This window comes from Anolis sagrei, chromosome 2 (assembly GCF_037176765.1).
Source record: "Anolis sagrei isolate rAnoSag1 chromosome 2, rAnoSag1.mat, whole genome shotgun sequence".
Lineage (NCBI taxonomy): Eukaryota > Metazoa > Chordata > Lepidosauria > Squamata > Dactyloidae > Anolis > Anolis sagrei.
In genome coordinates this window covers 65,897,655-65,915,872 of record NC_090022.1, presented here as the reverse complement: position 1 = coordinate 65,915,872, position 18,218 = coordinate 65,897,655, and the positions used below count along the sequence as shown (strand labels likewise).

Below are 18,218 nucleotides of genomic sequence, written 5' to 3'. Positions count from 1 at the left end.
TTATTTCTGGATATTTGTTGCTATGGGTTTTATATGTAGTGTTATAGCTGCCAGATTTTGGAAGATGAAATTCACATGCCCAAATTGAATGGAGCTTCTGCTATCAGTTTGCCCCTCTGCAGTTGTTTACAGTTGTGTCACACAACACTTACTCCAAATCTATTGGGGTGTGAGTTACTTATATAATTGTGTGTGTAACTAGTGTTGGAAAATGTGTTAATTAGTTACACAATTTGCTCTGTTACACAATTTGCTCTGAGCAGCTTCAACCAGGTTATGGAATAAGAACTGTAATCATTCAGCCCGAGCATCCAGTGTGATAGTGATTATTGTAAATGACAATAATTATGTTAATTTTTGTTGTCTGGACAATTTATTTGCAATAAGTTACTATCCTATGAAGGCCTAAATCACTGCAGCATTTATTTAGTTAGAACTAATTTGTATGAGAGAGCTACTAAGATCTCTTCTTAAATGATTGATGAGAAATGCAAGCTCCCATTTCAGCAAATGTTAACCAGGTTCTCTGTGATTTTTACCCCTTTAGTCATGCTGTGTTCAGTAGATATAATTCTCAGAGCAAAGGAGGTATCATATATTCAGAGAGCAGCATGTGGTGGAATGTTGACCTTGTGTAAATGCCACAGAAAAACAGACAAAGGGGTTAGGGAGCAAATTTAATGCTTGCTATAAGGCAAACACAGATGGCCTTATGAAATGCACAATAGCCATCTGTAAATAGTATACTGTAGATTCTCATGCTCAATCTACACTACCATATAATTCAGTTTGAAATCGCATTATCATCTGGCCTCTACTAGGCAGAGAGCCTTCTCAATTGTGGCCCCTTATTACGGAATGCCTTGCCAGTTGAAACCCGAACCATCCGAGAGCTACTTGCTTTTCGGAAAGCCTGTAAAACCTTTCTTTTCTGACAAGCTTTCAATGGGTGAATAACTCGGGACTATGTATGTTCTCGTTTTTATTGTATTTTAAAGTTAGTTGTATTGTTTTAATTTACTGCTGTAAACCGCTCCGAGCCAAATTGGGAGTGGCGGTATACAAGTCAAATAAATAAATGAATAAATAAATAAATTATATGGTCAGTGTAGCCTCATATAATCCTGTTTAACTGCATTAAACTGTATTATATGAGTATACACTGACCATATAATGCAGTTTCAAATTGCATTATGTGGCAGTGTAGATCAAGCCAAAGGGCCCATCTGTAATTTTAGTGACAGTCAGTACACTTTTGCTGGTTGCCTGAGATGTTTGGTTGCTTGAGTTCTGGTTAAGTGAAAGTCTTCTGTAATCTCTAATATTTTCTATTGTTAATGGGGCTTTAATTACCATTGTTGCTATGGCACTTTCCATAATCCGTTCTTCATTGAAGAACTCATTGGCTTTTAGAGAGTTAGAATAAGGTCAGTTGTTTCTAATACATGTCACACCAGCAGCCTTTTTCAGAGGTAAACATTAACATTCACTGCAGTGGTTTTGAAAAGTTGGGAGCAGAGTCCTCACTGTTTAGTTGGGCTGAACCTGATTCAGCCATATTAGACATGACCTTTACCTTTGTTGCTTTTCATCACCATAGTGGTGGACACAGAACTCCAGAAAGCTGGCCATGGATTGGTGTATTTATAGATGTCAGCAAAGAAGCCCATGTGACTTGGGGGGGGGGGGGAGATGGAAAGGAAGTAGAAATCCCCCTTCTCTCTCCATGTCATGCTGACATTGGCAAAAGTGCCAAGTGAGGACCAAGAGCTCTCCAGAACTCAGTGGCTGCTATGATGATGATGAAAAATTACAGAGGTGAGTGTCTTCCCATTATCTCCACATTACAGAGCATGGAGAAAGTAAAATAGTGTCTCTGGCCTGTGTGAATAGTGGGGCTGGTTCTGAATTAGAACCAGCCCAGCTGTTCACATGCACACCAAAGCTGCTCTGCAATTTCAGGGAAGCTCCAAATAATTTCCTGACTTTACCTTGCATGTTAAGTGGCTTTGTCTCACATTGGAGTTGTGTCATGCAGACACCACAGAGTGGCTTGTGCCGTGTAGATGTCATGGAGTGATGTCTCACCCACTCCATGGTATGTGACTTGTGTAGACAGCCCTTTGTTAAAGATGCTAAAAGAATTAGTTTTGTAAACATGTACCAACTTTTACAGACAATACATGTCTTTTTGATGTCTATAAAAATGGAGGAAGACAGCATAGGGTTATAAAGATATTTTTTGGAAATTTATAGTCCAGTCACTTGTAATGAAGTTTTGCGAAAATATTGGAATATGTAAGAGGAGAAATGTCCTGTTTCCATGCAGGAAGAATTTGATTCATTGTAATATTGCATGGATAGGAATTCTTTTATGGCCTACAACAAGTAATAACTGTAAGGATTGAAATCAGTATCATTTTATTTTTCATTACTGAGATTTATTAAAAATTGTTGTACTTATGTTTGGCCCCATCTACAATGCCATATAATCTAGCTCAAAGCATTTAGTCTGCATTCTGAAATTGGATTATATGGCAGTGTAGACCCAGCCTTTTACTTTATATAGTCAGATTCATTTTGTTATAATTGCCATGACTTCTCAATGATCTTGTAGTTTGTATCTCAAAACTATTCTGATGTTGAATGTAGAAGTCACATTGTGATGGACTTGTTTAGTAATGGAAATGTGAAGGGAATTTGTGACTGGATGCAGGGGCGGCTCAACCATTACGCAAAGTAAGCATTCGCAGTATAGTTGATTTTGCCCAGGGGCGCTCTTGAGGCGCTCTTGGGGGAAAATAGACCTTGACATATGCGAGTTGTAGTTACTGGGATGTATAGTTCATCTACAATCAAAGAGCATTCTGAACTCCACCAATGATGGAATTGAACCACATATGGCACACAGAACTCCCATGAAGAACAGAAAATATATATCAATGATTGGTTGAGGGGGGAGGAGCGCACCAAAATACTGTTTGCTTACGGTTGAAAATTACCTAGGGCCGCCTCTGACTGGATGACATACAACCTGATGTCATCGTGATGGCTTGTAAAACTGGGCTACCACAGGTTCCTTGTGAGAACCTGGAATATTACTTTTTAGAAGTAATTTATTTATAACACTTGTTACAATGTTTTAAAGGAATTCCTCACTACTTGTTTACAGCATTTGAAAAATTATATTGTTTGTTACTTGTTGCAATGCCTATTACTTTTTTGTTACATGAAAAAACTCTTAGTATTATTGAGAGGGTGGCATAGACACTGAATATTTTTTGTCAAAATGTCTCATAAAACACCTAAAATGCCCTTAAAGATAACATTTAAAAGTAATTAAAACATTGTGCGAGCTAGTAAACTACCTCGATTCCTCCTTATTTTGTTGTAACTTCATTGCATCTTTGTTACAAAATAACATGCAGCAGCTAATTGCATTAATTCTAACTTTCCCCTTCCAAGCTCTGGAGTTAAGGAGGCAAAGAGCATCCCAATCAGCTCTTATTTCCTGTATAACAGGAATGAGAGCTGATTGGGATGCAAAGACCAGAATGACACTTGCCATTTCACATAAAAGCTTTTTCTCAGATTATCCATGGCAACTTAGGTATTTCAGCATAGTGGTGTAAGTGGCATTTTAAATGTTCATGTTTCTGGCTTACCAGGTGCTTTACATGGTGGGGTTCACACTCTCTTGAAAAGTGAGTGTTCATGGGATGGTAGGGGATCTTCTACCAAGTGAATGGGAGGGAACCCCTTGATACAATTTCTGCTTACTGGCTCCATGCAAGTCATTTATCACAGTCTTGAAATAAAATGTAGGTGACATGGTGGTGAGACTATTCCCAACTCAGTAGTCCCTTTTGTTAGCTAAGCAGCAACCTCAGCAAAAGAAGGCCTAGTTGTTAGCCTATTATTCATGTAGGAGGTGGCATATATTTCATGTTTTCAAGTATGGTCAAATGAGAAAAGCATTTGTTTTCAAAGGAAAGGAAACAATAGTCTGAATGAAGGTTAAAAACACTTCAGAAAGTCAGAATTTTTTTTCTGTTTCATTTGCAGTTATTTCATTGTGCAAATAACTGCAGGGGACACATTGTTACTAATCCTCCAAATTCTATAAAAAGTCATTAGTAATGTTGGGCCTGATTCTGGTGCACTTACTCATTTGTCTCTGGACTAGGTCTTTATTGTCCTCAGTTTGAAAAAAACATTGTGCCAGGCTAGACTCTTCAGTTTATGTTTAGTTCACAGGAGGCCATGTGAAAACATTATTTTATTTGCAGGCACACAGTCTGGGCATTTGCCCTGAAACCACAAAGTCTGTTGATTTTGTGTGGGGGAACTGAAGAGGGTAGAGCTACTTTATAATCCTGAGAAAAGGATGATAAGTTATAAGATATTAAGAGATGTAATATGACATTAATCAGATGTATTCCAAATAATACGCAGGCTCTTCATTAGTTCTTTGCACAGTGTCATTTTCTGAATAAGCAAACATATATTATTTTTCAAGATGGTTTGCTCATTCAGAAAATGACACTGTGTAAAGAACTGATGAAGAGATCTTGTCTGTCTGTCTATCTGTCTGTCTGTCTATCACATATTCTATATATGCACATATCCAAGGACGTATTTCTGGAAAAAGTGTTTGTGTGCCTTTGTGTGCCACATTTGCATGTGTGTTTGTGTGCATTTATCCAAAGACTGAATCTTAATTTTTTTTTCCTCCAACAAAATTTCTATATTTTTTCATTCAAATCATATAACTGAAAACAATAAATCTTTTTAAACATTGGAAACACAGAGTTTGAAACAAATTCTGAGTTATATTTGCGATTTATGTGATTTACTATTGTTTGTGACTAAGAGAAGAGTGCTACTGGAAGGAAATGAATAAAAGGTACAAAGCCTGCCTCTTAATTTCTGCTGAATTATTAAATTTTGCATCACCTGGTCTGGGAAACCTATACTATCCAATCACAGAGTATCTTGGATAGTATAGGATCAAAGGTATTTTCTGACTTTCTTTGCCCGTTCTCTTACAGGGAAGCAGGGAGACACCTTCAGAAAATGCTGGGGTGAAGTGCCAATAATTGCAGTACTGTGAACTACATACTCATGACTCAGCATCCTAAATTACTATAGCTGGAGATTCTGAACTTCAAGATGATTTCTTTCATCACCAGTCACTACTATTGGTAGTTAATTCAGCTGTGGGTGGTGTGGGGGAGACTGACTCTCAGTAAAATTTCTTTTTTTTCCTTTTAGCATTGAGATTAGGGAACAAATTTCAGAAATTGCTTCATTTTCTGTAGCATTTGTTCAAACTGAAATAAGGCCACTGAGCCTGTAACTTCTATTTGAAGATGTTGAAAAGGTAAAGGAACCAAAGTCACTTGTTTGTTTATATCTCTCTGATCCATATCTGTGAAAATCACCCCTGGAAACAGATGGAGTTGCAGAGGCAGAATTTGATGCCTGTCTAGTAAAACTTCAGGTTTTGTTCAGCTCTGCTCATGAAGCAGAAGCATTCTCAGGATCCAACCTACTTTAAAGCCCCAAAGGTACATTATACAGGCTTTCCATGCTGCAGTATGACCAAGCAGGATTGGAGAAACATCTGGCAATTCCAGAGGCACAATGATTGCAGAAGCACTGAGCTCTCCAAAGAACCTCAGCAGATCTCAGAGCTGTGCAGAGCTGTGAATTATTGTGCATCCCAGTGTGTGCCAGACTTTATCCAATCCTGGCTGTTTAAGTTCCAGCATGGAAGGCCTGTGTGAGGCTCCTTTAAGGCTTTAAAGTAGGTGTTGAAGTATATGGGCCGTTATGTTGGATCAAAGCCAAAATCATTTTCTTATATAGGAAGATAGGATATTTCCAATAGTTTGGACTCAAAGTTGTATATGCTTTAATGATGAAAACTAGCACATTGGTTCTCAACCTGTGGGTCTCCAGATGTTTTGGCTTTCAAAACCCAGAAATCCTAACATCTGGTAAACTGACTGGGATTTCTGGGAGTTGTAGGCCAAAACACCTAGGGATGCACAGGTTGAAAACCACTGATCTAGCATTTTGAATTGTTCCCCAAACAGCCAGCAAAGTTGTTTCATTGTCTGTATGTGTGTACCATGTGGTCCTTGTATCAAAACCCAGTCATTTTATCTGAAATGGGCATGCTTCATCCCACAGAAGGGACTAATTTAATTACAAATTTCATCGAATTTTGTGAAAACAGAACTTATAGATCCTTGTTGATTTTCAGCTGTACAGATATTTGAATAAAGTAGCAATTTCCCTCACACCTGCAGTGAACCACAAGTTAATTCTGGCTACAAGCTGAAGAAACACTCTGTCTGAATCAATAAGCATTTTATGAGCACATTCTAATTTAAATTATTTAGAATTAATTAATTGGATGACACTGGAATTGCTGATATCTTGATGCTAGTTTTGTTGCTCCTTGTGTTTAATAGAATTTCTTGTCACTAGTCTTAATAGAAACAGCAAGGTTCTTGCCTATCTTCTTGACTGGCATATTCTCTGAGCTTTCTATCAGGCTGGGAAAATAGTTTCTATTGAAGGATGGATTTCCTTCTGCCAGGCAATCTTAGTGGATTTTCAGTCACTGTTGCTTGTTTCTGTAAAGCTTCTCTGGAAATGATGTGAGTTGCTCTGTGAGAAATAAACCTATTTTAAAAGTTGTTACCTGCTTTGAGATTGTTCACCTTTGAATGTGGCAGGTGAAAATGCATTGCTGAACCAGTGTGGCCTTTTTAATTGCTGGTTCAATTATTGGTGCATGGAAAAATGTTGAAGGAGACCCTTTTATACATTTCTTCTAAGGGTCTGGAGAACAAGCCCTATGAGGAGCAGCTTAAAGAGCTGGGCATGTTAAGCCTGAAGAAGATAAGGCTGAGAGGAGACATGATAGCCATGTATAAATATGTGAGAGGAAGTCATAGGGAGGAGGGACCAAACTTGTTTTCTGTTGTCTTGGAGACTAGGACACAGAACAATGGCTTCACCCTACAAGAAAGGAGATTCCATCTGCACATTAGGAAGAACTTCCTGACTGTGAGAGCTGTTCAGCAGTGGAACTCTCTGCCCTGGAGTGTGGTGGAGGCTACTTCTTTGGAGGCTTTTAAGCAGAGGCTGGATGGCCATCTGTTGGGGGTGCTTTGAATGTGATTTTCCTGCTTCTTGGCAGGTCTCTTCCAACTCTATGATCCTGAAGGTAAATAAGTTGACAAACATCTGAAGAAGGAATCCTACGTAACAATGACAGTAGTAAAATAATGATTAACTTCTATCCTGTTTCTCGCAATAATGGGACTAGAATAAGCTATTTTTTTTATAAAAAAAACAACCACAATATGCCATTAGATTAAAAACTGTTTAAAAATGATAAAAGAATAAACATGAAAGCTAATTGAAATCAATTAAGCCATTTATAAACTTAAACAAAAAATTAAACATTAAAATTCATTTAAAATTATGCAGACTATCAATTTGTACATCACAGCATTAAATGCCCATCCCATTCAGTTTCTAAAAGCCTAAAATAAAAATGCTGTAACTTGGTGATGGAAGCTTAAGGATGGGGCCATCCTTGTCTCTTTAGGGAGGGAGTTCCAAGGACTAGAAACAGCCACTGAGGGCCCCCTCCCTTTGTTTCCACCAAAGAAGCTCGAGATGGTGATGAGACATAGAGAAGGGACTCTCCAAAGTATCATAGAGCTCTAATGGACTCATAAAGGAAAATATGGTCCTTCAAATAACCGGACCCAAGCTGTATAGGATTTTGTTGGTCAAAACCACAACTTTGAGTTGTGCTCAGAAAGGACCTGCAGCTAACATAGCTGCTGAAACAAGGGGGTTGTGTGTTCCCTGCAGCCGGCCCCAGTTAGCAATCTGGCTGCAGCTCTTTGGATCAGTTGAAGCTTCCGAACACTTTTCAAAGGAAGCCTCATGTAAATCAGTATCCCAGCATTGCTAGTAAATCTGCTGTTCATGTTTAGTTTGAGACTTTAGCAAAGTATTATACAAATGTTTTGAAATGAATGAATGCATGTGTTGGCAAGGATGAGCAGCACAAATGTCCTCTTTAATTTTGACAGTTTCTGTATCTGCTTTAGACAGAATGATTGTGTACATGCATCTTTTTATCTCAGAGCTGCTTAACATGTCTTTCCTCCTGTTGCTTGCAAGATGTTGCAAGCCAAATGCTGAACAACTCTCTCTTTTTTCATTAGAATTTTTAAAAACTGCCCCCAGCTTGACTTCTGTATTACTATATCCAACTGTTTTTCAAAGCCTACTTTCCTGCTGTGATGTATTCACAAGATGAGAAGAAAATGAAGGTGCATAAAGGCTCATTGACTCTTCATGCACATTTTTGCATGTTTCCTTTTATGCAAATTCAAATAACTTTTATTTTATCATGTTACTTTAGATGTTTATAGGTATACTGCATATTTTATATTTGCTGAGGAGGGGAAGAACTGGTATATTATTTAGGAATAGACTTGCCCTCTAGGCTACAATTTATTTTCTGTTTCACTTAAAGACAACACATGATATGTAAAAATAATTCCATTTGTGTGTTGAGGGAATCCCACTATATATAGCATGACTGTGTAGAAGTTTTGGATTACGTTTGAGTCAAATAATTTCCATCTAACCAGTTATGGTATGCTCCAAAGAAAAGCGGGAGTTCTGTTAAGACAGCCAGGTCCACAGCTAGTCTCTACACAAAACCTCATTGGTGAGTGGGGTGTCAGAATGATGGGTGTGAAAAACTGGGTATTTTAGGAGAAGAAGTGGGATTGAGTGACTAACAAGTCCACCTCCTAATCGTTTGACATGTTTTATGAATGGCTTTCTAGTTGCAGTACTTTTGGGAGATGGATCTGAGTTGCATAAAATATACAGGCACTTACTCTAATCCCACATTTTGTTATGTTTTCTAAAACAGCAAGAAGTGATTTAAATTTTTAGTCCAGAGTTATGATGTGATATTGAAGAAGCAGCCACAGAGCTTGCCAGAATTATTTGGCTCAAATGAAATTATTACTGTTGTTTCCATATCTGCTCCATATACTGTAGCAATCACTTTCAACTACTGCTATGCTTCAAACTGAGCGTATTTGAGTTTGGGGTCTCAATTAGTACTTTTGTGCCATTACAATTAAAAAATAAACTGTATAGATATGTCACTATTGCAGCTCCAGCTATGGTCAGATAGAAGCAAAAGTTTTTGGAGGCACCTATCATTTTATTAGAACAGTGAATGAAATGAAAGCCCTCAATTTTAGCAGTTGTTAACACCCCAGTGTACACTTTTTCTAGTTTGCTGTCAATAGGCTGCACCTCTCCTATACAATGTTAATACCAATTATTCAACACATCCATCTAGGGAGGGGACATTTTTGGCAATCCATGATATTTTTATTGCAATTTTAGAAGGTTTCAAAGGCAGAAAATATTCCTGCAGAAGGTCAGAGTTGTAGCTATGGATAGGCATCACACCTTTAAATAAGAATTCAGTCCTCCCCACAAATATCTAGCATTGCAGAGGTGAGATACTGAAAATTATTTCAAATCTTAAACTCTTGTACATTCTGTGTCTACATGCACATGGACACTTCGCCTGCCCCCTTTCTTTGAATGACTAAACTGTTTCTAAATGTACAAACTCAAGGTTTAAGAAACTGCCATGCTAGATATTTGCAGGGAAATTTCATTTGAGGCAGAATTCTTCGGAGGACAACACAATAGATTCCCCATTGTAGTTACACTGATTTGCCAAGCACATGCGAAACCATTAAAATACTTTTCTGGCTGAAACACTGCAGTCATCACTTCAAGTACCTGAGGTCCATCTTCATAAATCAGCCAAAGTACACTTCCCCTGGCTCTTGCCATCTTGTAGTCAAACACTCCATGGCACTTGTCAAATACTGGCAGGTGGCTCCTGTCATCTAACAGCAAAGAAAGAAGCATTTGCTTAGGTTTGCCTTCTCCCCACCACAGATCACCCTGGCCTATATTCCTGTCACATAAATATTGCATGCGGTTTTGCTGCCTTTGTGTTACATTCAGCTTTCCCCCAAAAGAAGAATAAAAAAAACATACATGGCTAATGTTTTCCTACTAAGGACATGTCTTGACACACTTTTTAATTCAGTATGGAGCCAGATGAGCTTCTTGATCATTTTATGACGCACGGAGCAGATCTGGCAGTAATGTAGACCCAGGCTGCTTATTCTTGAGACCATGTTACCTGAAATCACTGGATAATCTGTAGTTTCTCCCCAAGTCTGAATTAACCAGTGACTTCTGGGCCATCTAATCAACTATGCCACTTCCCATTCATGGATTTGATTGATATGGTCTTTCCAGGACCTCCAGTCAGCTCTCCAGCCAGCTTCCACCAGAAGTTGACAATCAAGTTGTACCGGAGGACATAGACATTTCTACAAAGACGATTTCTTTGTTAAAAAGAGAGCATTTTTTCTTTGCGTTTATTTCCATTTTCAGTGTGGTTCCTGCACCTAACATGAGTGAATGTGGAGGATTGACTATATTTACATATGCATTTTATTTATTTTTTTCTGTGTCAGGCTTAGGACAGGAATAAAATCAGATACTAAACTTGCATTACTATAGGGTTAATCATGAAGGAATTTAGGTTTTGGTATGCTTTGTCCTTGTACTGCCCAAATGTTATCCTGCCTGCTGTTCAGACCTATTCTAGTGGTTTTTCCAGTGTTTCTGCACAAGTAGAGCTATTTTACAAGTGAAGGATTCTGCTGGCATGTGTGGAATATTTGGCTGACATGGGGCACATCTGCTCTGACCATTTAATGCAAAGCACCTTTGAGTCAGTTCTATGGGAGCCAAACTATGCACAGAGCTGATCTGGATAATGCAGGGCAAGGCCACCTTTTGTGGCCTTGAGCCATATATGCTAGGATGATTTTACGCTTGCCTGAATTTTTAAATTTTATGTTTGCCTTATGTTTGTTTTAATTTATTTTACGTACATAGTTATATGTAGTAATTAGTTATTATGATTTCTTTGTGTACTGTATGTTGGCATTGAATTTTTGCCATTAGTATGTTGTAAACTTCCTTGAGTCCCCCCAGAGGTGAGAAAGGCGGTAAATAAATAAATAAATAAATAATCAAGTTGTTCCAAACATTGTTTGGAACAACTCAAGTTGTGAGTCGTTCTAAACATTGTCCCAGAATTCACAGAACAAATGCAACTTTGGGCTCATATAAACCAGGTAGAATTTGGACACAACTGTTTATGTGGCCACCACATGTTCCCCAGTCTTTGGCGGTCCAGGGACAGCAGGTGACACTCATCATCCCTTTGTGTACTCCTTGTTACAGCAGTCTCTGGGTGTGACAGGGATCCTGCTGATTGGACATCACTTGGAGTGATGTTGGCCAGAAGAGGTAATTGGAGAAAAGTAGGGGGAAATAAGGAGAAATTCCTCCTCTCCACCTTCCTTCTCTCTTGTCATTCTGGCACTCTGATTGACATCACTCCATATGACAGCTGACTAGCAGGACCCATATCACATGCAGAGATGGCTGCTTCAACAAAAAGGAGGAGAGGACAGGAAGGGTGGCCTCTGGACAGTTAGGACTCCCTCCCACATCTGCAACAATTGGGGTGATGGTGATTTAAACTGCCCTGAGAGAGATTTAGTATATGTCAGCCTGCATCAGCCCCAGGCTAAGGAGACAGTCCAGATCTGCCCATAGTAATGATTTTGTCATATCTTGCTGTCTGTTGACTGTTCAGCATAGGATTGCATTGTAAGTGGTGAGCAAATTCTAATGGTGTATCATTTGATTTCTCCATAGAGATAAATCTTTTTCCCCTGGAAATAACTTTCAAGTTGTGATCTGAATTTGGGAGAGTGAGTCACATTGGTGTCACCTGGTGTGGTTTGCATCTCCCTAGTGTGGCTACTGTCTACAAATATCGTTGAAGTGTATTACTACATTTGTATGTTGACACTGTGAGCTTTTACATAATGTCCCTTTCATACACAGCTGGATGCCTTCTACCTGTATCTAGTATTTCTGTATTTGTGGTAGTTGGATTGGAATGAAATAATTTCTGCCATTTCCCTGCAATCCTTCAAGTTCCCATGAAATTTGCTCCAAAAGATTGGAGGGAACCCTCCTGCATCACATGGAAGATGGGACATGAAAATGAAAAAATAAAGGGAACCTTACAAGTGGTTTTTTTTCTCCCCACTGCATGTGTTGAGCAGATGATGGGCAGAAGCATCTATTTTTCTCCATGTCCTATAAAAATAGTACTTAGGTAGAAGTACATTAAGAACTCATTTTTCCTTATAAAGCTGTTGAGAGAAAGAGAAAATCCCACCAAATTCCAACTGTAGTACTAGGGGTCTGGTTGAAACACTGCCGTTCTAAAAGTAAACCATCTAAACTTCATCCTCAGATGAATTGTCATAAAATGACACCTTGCATGGTGCTATAAAATAATTAATAGGCACAACAGGACTTTCCCAAATAGTGTGAATGTGTTATTTCACTTCTCCAGAGCATGAAACAATGTGGTAAGTACTTTGGTACATTCCTTTCTATAAAATGCTGGGAGTAATTAAACCTCTTGCTATTCAGGATTGTGCTATAGGCAGCCGAACATGCTAGAAAACCTTGTTAAAGACTTCTTTCTCAGGAAAATGCAGTGTACTCCAAGCCCATGGGAAATGTAATGCTGTAGCTATTTGCTCCAAATAAGCACACTTGTGGAAGATGAGGTAAATGCACCTTTGCACTTCTAAAGTACCAGTCTTATGGATTCAAATGAATAAGTTTTAACACAGTTATGTTTTATAAGTACCTTGGCAACCCTTAAGTTATTAGTATTGGACAATGTTGGGATATCTGTCATAAAGTCCTCATCTTATTCGTACCATCTTAACTTATGTTAATGTCGAATTTGGGTGTATGGTCGTGATCATATAGCTGAGCTTTCAAATAACCTGGATGCAGTGTAGGCTATTTCAATTTACTTCAATGTTGAAAGTACAAATGTAACTTAAAACAATAACATAAATTGCTTCATAATGATCACTGTAGATCTTAGTTTATGGGCATGATCATATGGAAGGTTCTTCAAATACCCCTGGCTCAAACAGACTTTAAAAAACAGACTTGTACTGTAATTTCAGTTTAGCATAGGGTAAATTGCACTAATCCAATCTATAGTTCAGCAATGATTCATTGAGGACCATTATTGAAATATTAATGACATACTATTTCTTAAACAATGGATAAGTTATTATAACTTGTATCTTGTCTTTCAAATCTGATGTTCAACATACCCACTGCATTTTGTAGCAGATGCCTTGATGGCTTTTTTTAAAACAACAATTAATACACTTACTGTTTATTCATTTTTGGGCACAATTCAGAGTGTTGGTTATGACCTAGAAAACCTAATTGGCTCAGCGTTGTTTGATTAATTTGTCCTTCATGAGCCTGTTTAAGTCCAAGACTCTTCCCCAGTTCTTTTAAAGAGGCTTCTGTAGGAACGCTATAAAGGCACCAGGATGTGGTTGTCAGCCCTAGCAGTTTGAAAACATGCAAATGTGAGTAGATCAATAGGTACTGCTTCAGCGGGAAGGTAACAGCGTTCCATGCAGTCATGGTGGCCACATGACCTTGGAGGTGTCTATGGACAATGCTGGCTCTTCGGCTTAGAAATGGAGATGAGCACCACACCCCAGAGTCAGACACGACTGGACTTAATGTCAGAGGAAAACCTTTACCTATGAGGTTGAAGTTTCTTCATTGTCAGTTGTGCTTCCAGATCACCACAACATTATTATAAACATCAGTAAAATTACTCCAAAGTCAGTTTGAATTATCTTTTTAATTTTAATTCAGATCTCCAAGCAAAATATAACTCTTCAAAACTAGAACATGATAAAACATATTTATTTGGGCTTTGTGGAGTTGGAGATGCAGAAAATGTATGCAGGATGTCCTGAGTTATACTCTTGAGATCTAGTAAAAGTGCAGGAAACAGAATCCTCCTAAGATCTTGTCTTTATGCTCTCTGAAGGAATCTGACAGGAGATTTTGAAGTAATTTTTGCTTCATATATTCAGGAACAAAACCTGAATTTCCCACAGGCTCATGACAGATGTTGTTTTCAGTCATTCATATCTTGAACATTGCTCCTCATAAATGTGTTTATTTCTCACTTGAAAAGTCTCCAGTGGTTTGGTGTGATTCATATGCATTTAGAATGATTGGCAAGTATTTAGAAATACCGGTTTAATCACTGATCCCATTTCCTGCCACCTTAATTACTTCCCCCAAGTAAAACAAATCAACAACCAAGTAGATGTCTTAATTTTGGAAGGGGAAGAAATTAGCAGGCAACAAATCAGCAGCCCCATGATCCTAGGCAAGAAATGACACTGCATATTCATTGCTGAGGAGTAACAGCATCTACCATGTTTTGAGGGAACCCTCTGCTACTTGCTATTTTTCTTTCCTAATATAAATGTCTTTTTGTTCAATGAAAGGAAAACATCAATGGAATGAAATGCAGTTCACAGATGAACTAAAGAAGCCTAAGAGTTAAGAAAGGGGTTGCTCAAGACAGTAAATTGGAGTGGGGTTTTTTTTTGTCGTGTCAAGAGCGACTTGAGAAACTGCAAGTCGCTTCTGGTGTGAGAGAATTGGCCGTCTGCAAGGACGTTGCCCAGGGGACACATGGATTATTTGATGTTTTTATCATCCTTGTGGGAGGCTTCTCTCATGTCCCCACATGAGGAGCTGGAGCTGATAGAGGGAGCTCATCTGCCTCTCCCCAGATTCGAACCTGTGACCTGTTGGTCTTCAGTCCTGCCGGCACAGGGGTTTAACCCACTGTGCCACTGGGGGCTCCGGGCTTGGGGGTACAGCCAGGGCTGTAGCCAGAAAAAATTTCAGGGAGGGTTGAAAATTTGGGGGGGGGGGGGGAGTTTTGAAAATTTCGTGGGGGGCTTTTTGAAAATTTCAAGGGGGGGGAGTTTAAACCTGCCTCCTAGCTCATGCTGAAGCAAAGAGCACAGCAGGGGGCAGAGCAGCCTTCAATAGCCTGCAGCTCCGCCCCTGTCAACCACCTCCACCAAGTCTGGCCTCCTTAATGAAAGCATTCAACACCCCCCACCCCCACCAACTTGGTTGCTTCGCTACATCGGCTATTGCTGCAAGTATTGACAGTGTGAATAAATTGTCAATATTTGCTTGAGATAGTGCTTGCAGTTCTGGAGGGACTCTTACGTTTTTGCATCTCATAAACTTAGCATGGGGATTTGGTTAACCAGCTAAAATTCATGAGTAAACCAGGTTTATTTTTTTTTACCTGAAAAATTTCAGGGGGGGGGGGTTGAACCCGTAACCCCCCCCCCCTCGCTACAGGCCTGGGTACAGCAGATAACTTAATTTCCCCACATACAACAGTGATCCTCTAATATCAGAGATATACACAGAGCTTACTTATTTTAATTTTAACAAATACTTTAAAACTTATATCCCATCAGTATTTGATATCTGAATTCTTTAAGAACATTAATTTGTTGACACTTATGTGATTAAAAGCACAGAAAATGAACACAGAAGGAAATCAGACCGAGTAACAAGTGATAGCATGAGAGCAAGTTGAGAGATGAAAAATGTTTAGTACCAGTTGGACTTGTACTGGGAAGACCATGGTTCATGTTTTTACTACACATGAAGTCCATTGGGAGATCTTCAGGCAATCATATGCTTTAAGTCTAAACTATTTCACAGGGTTTTTCTGGGTTAAAATGAGAAACTGTGTATGCCACTTCAGTCTTCTTAGGCAAAACCTGGGAGACAAATTATATATTAGGGGCATGTAATTTGTCAAAAACCAAACTTGTTTTCAGTCCCATTTTTGCCCCCTACCCATTCTGTTTCTCAGGAAGTTTTCAAAATTGGGAGGGAAAATACCATTTCGTGAACCATCAACTGGAAGTTCCATTTTCAATCCAGGAAGATCCAGCCCATTGGCAGCAATGGCAAGGATCCTCTTTCTGTCATTTTTATGGCTATCAGGATGGAAATGGACACACTTGGGGGTTTATGACTTGAAAGCCCCCAAGTTTCAGAACATTTGGATTATCCACTGATTTTTAGGAAATTTTAAAAATTTCTAATAAAATGCCTTTTTAAAAGCACCAGCAGCTCCCCCCCACCGCAAGATGTTATTTGAATTTTCATGGGTGTGGAAGGATCACATTAATTAGTACCACCTTTGCCTCTGCCTCTCCCATTCCCATTGGCTTTTGCTCCCCTCAAAGCTTGGCCAGTTGACCATCAGAACCACCTACACCACTGCCATGCCTCATTATAATTGTTGTAATTTTAATTATTATATATTTACATTTATATTTATTATATTATATTTATTATATATATATTCCTATATTTATTATGTGTAAGAGTGTGTGTGTGCACTGCAGAAGTTTGCTAGCATACAAAAAGCAGAAAAATAGTGATTTTTTTGGGGGGGGGGATTTTAAAAATAGTTTTTGAGGGAAAAAAGGCTCAGGCATCTGGCTTTGCACAGAACACACACATAAGCCAGAAAAAATAGGGGAGAGTGAAAGTGGTGAACTAACAAGAAGAAAGAAAGGGGTTTGTTTTTTTTGTAACTTTGTAAAAAAAAAAATGGTGGGGGGAGACAGGTTGTTATTTTTGGTCAATGAGTGACATAAGCTTTTTTTTTTTTTTCTTGTCGACTGCTGTGTATCAGTCTTTTCTTCCATTGTATTTGTACTGTTGTACTGTTCCTGTACAGCAGACCATCCATTTTATATGCTAAAAGACCGAAAATGTGATCCTTTCCTGCACTGTTGTATTTTACCTGCTCAAATGGGAAAGAGGAAGTGTATAGACAATGACTGATGGATATGGTTAGAAAATGGGCATGGTGGGCATAGTGCCTGCAAACCCTTAAGAACAGAACTGGCTAGGCTTCTGCCATTATTCAGAACAGCCAGAAACCCAGCAGGGGAGCTGAGGGGAAGGAATTAGACAACTGCTGTGTTGTGCCTGCTGAGAAAAATCACTCCTACACCCCATGTGAGCCTCCTTTCTCTTTCTTCCATGTATTATTTGCATAAAGATTTTATGGGGTATTGTACTTTATGAATTAATTATATGTCCTGCATCTTGTGCCAATGGCATCCTAACAGAAAGAGGGGAAACTGTACTTAAAGAAAGGCAAAGATTCCCTCCCCTCTTCTTGTTTGGAAAGCTTGGGATCCTGTTTAAAGTGAATGACAGAATGCATCTTTGAACAAGAGAACTGAAAAACTAAATACCCAGGCACTGTAAATTTCATGCCTTGTTCTTTCGCTTCCTCAATCAATCTGAAAACCACAGCTGAGATTTAGATGCCCTTGCAAAAAGATTTATGGTGCTTTGTTTTGTCCCTTAGGATGCTTCCGTATTGGATTATGAAACATGGAAAATGCCATATAGTTTTCTATACTCAGATTATTATAAGATACTCCAGTAAGCCACTGGTTAATAGTTTTTTTTATTTCTACTCTCCATTTTTAATGGCAGTTATGGGCTAGGAATATACTCTGGTGTCATGGGTCATTTTATAAATCAATTTGATTAGTACTAACATGCTTTTCTAATTATTTTTTAAAATGAAAATGTATAAATGCTATAGTACTCTAAGGCTATCCCATTAATTCTTAAAATATGTGAAACATATTTACATTCACTGTTGTTCACAATGTTGCTAAAGTGGCAGTAACTGAATTAGCATCATTGTATCAAAGCAAAGACAGGGAAGTAATATTGACCTGAAGCTGAATTCCAAGTTGGAAAGTGAGTTTTTGGGTAGAGTTCAGCCATGGTGCAGGTCTGACTTCGAGATCAGGGATCATGCTGAAGAGAAGGAAATTAAATATGGCAGGACATACATTGACTTTGCAATAATCCCCAGTGCAAGATGTTTTGAGTCTCCTTTGTGGAGAGAAAAAAAAGTATAAATAAACATAATCATCATCACTGTCATGGAGCCCCCGGTGGTGCAGTGGGTTAACCTTGTGCTGGCAGGACTGAAGACTGACAGCATACAAGTTTGGATCCGGGGAGAGTGTGGATGAGCTCCC

The 18,218-nt window shown here is 38.7% G+C and overlaps 1 protein-coding gene across 1 annotated transcript in view; it reads left to right on the top strand.

Moving 5' to 3' along the window:
* The window catches only part of SLC6A11 (solute carrier family 6 member 11), a 121,185-nt gene that overhangs the window by 14,426 nt on the left and 88,541 nt on the right, over positions 1–18,218 (top strand). The gene's annotated exons all lie outside the window — the stretch shown is intronic.